Genomic DNA, 2067 nt, shown 5'->3' on the forward strand with positions numbered 1-2067 from the left:
CTTGTCCCAAACCGCACAATGGAGTGAGGTGGGGACTCCTGTGCAGGCTTTCGTCACCTGTGTTCTTGGTTAGGCAGGTATTTACGGAGCCCACTGTTCTATGCCACACCCGCGGCTGCCTCCTGGGATTTGGGGGGCATTTGGACTTTTTAAAAAAGCTTAGAATAGTGCCTGGCTCATAGTAAACACACGATAAATGTTCTTCCTTATTGTGATTGACGCAGAATGATTAATTCTATCCAAGTTCACTATATACTAAATACGGTTAGTACAAGACAAAATACAAGACCATACAACACTAAATACGGTAGTATAAGCAAATAATATTTTAAAGGACCTGTTAAACTTTTCTGAAGAATTTACAATGTTGCGCTGTAAATAATTAAAATAATCAGAATATGCACAAAATTTCGCAATGAACCTGGACATCCAAATAACTAGACCAGGGATTCCCAACTTTGGGAATTTTTGTAAAAAGTTAAAATATCTCCAGTTTAATCAACCAACAAAGACGTGTTTTCTGAAGGCCTTTATGTCAGGCCCTCAGGATACAGTTGTGAGCGTGGCGGGAGTGACACTAGGCAAGGAGAGGCTCAGGGCAGTTCCAGAAGAGAGGCCGGTGCGTGGTGTTTCTGCGAGAGCGCGTGCTGAGCGTGCGGGCGGCCGGGAGCCTGCCGGCAGCCGGTGGGCACTAAGTGGGCGGTGTCTTGGGGGACAAGCAGCAGATGCAGCGATGGGTGTCCAGGGGTCTGAGGGGACAAGGGAGCCACATGACACAGGTAACAGTGCCATCTGCCACTGTCCCTGCCCCTCGTTCTGGGGAATTCCTCTCTCTGCTTTCCAATCACAATTTCCGCTTCCCGACCCCACAAGCCAGGGACCCTCCCCGAGTTGCCATCTTCACAACCGACCTTCCCTCCTGGGCACAGGCAGGGCTTCAGGAAAACAGAGAGAATGGTGTCGAAGTCAAAATAAAAATGTAGAGACAAATCTCTAAATGTAATGTTGTATTTGGGAAGAAAGAATTGCAATTTGGGGCATACATGCAGACCAAGTGGTCTTTGGTATGTCCGAAAAACAAAGAGAAGGTTGAAGGTTTTAGCAAAAGGAAAACATTACGTATTGCTCTTTGAGAAAGTTCCTTGGCGCTAGTAAGGCTCTGGGGGCTGGCAGGTTCCCACTGGTGGGCGACAGCAGTGGGGAAACCAGCGCTAAGTTGCAGCAAGTTGTCTCAGCAGCTGCAGCTGCCACTGGTCTCGGGTCACAGCAGGCAGTTCCAGCAGCCTGACTCAGAGAGCCGCGAGGCCGGAGCAGCGTGTGCGTCCTGCGTGCTTCCCCCGGCTTCCAGACTCTGATGTAGTCAAGTGCGACAAGAATGACCCAATTCCTGTGATCAACGTTCACAACAGAATACGATTCCTCCACCCTCCTTTTTTCCCAAAACCGTGTGTGTGTAAGAAAGAATCTTACACTGAGGAAGGAGGAAATCAAGTTTGCATTTAGATAGAGACTATGTTGGTTACTTTTGGAGAGCTGCCTGATTGCTATTATCAGAGTTTGGTTTTTTCCTTTTCGGTTGCTGTGTCAAGTTTGATTCTTCCACACATCAATACAAAGATTTTTACCCAAGTTGTCCAGTTGAGAGTCAGTCCTACTAGGAAGCTGTGTAGGGCACTGGGAATTGGCACGGGAAGGTAAACTTTCCAGTTAGGATCTGGAATGACAGCTTCCCCTCGGTGGGCAGCTGGGACTCCGGGAACACGCAGAACATTCCTGAGAGTGAGCCCAGTGGAGGGGAAGAGGCTGGAACGCCACCCAGAGCCCATGCTGGGCTGCTGCTGCACCCAGGGGTTCCCGGGCTGGCCCTGTTGGGACCCCAGTGCCGGAGACAAGGGAGGCACTGACAGAAGTGTCTTCTACAGCCTTCTTTTTCAAGCTTTGTAATGGTCTGAAATTTTTATTTTGAACTTCATATAATTTTTTAAAAAAAGACCTTTTTCCATTCAGAAAAAATAAAATGCACCTGGGTAGGATCATACTGCCAGGATTTCTGAATGGAGAAGACCA

This window comes from Propithecus coquereli, unplaced genomic scaffold (genome assembly GCF_000956105.1).
Source record: "Propithecus coquereli isolate 6110/MARCELLA unplaced genomic scaffold, Pcoq_1.0 Scaffold9322, whole genome shotgun sequence".
NCBI classification, from domain to species: domain Eukaryota; kingdom Metazoa; phylum Chordata; class Mammalia; order Primates; family Indriidae; genus Propithecus; species Propithecus coquereli.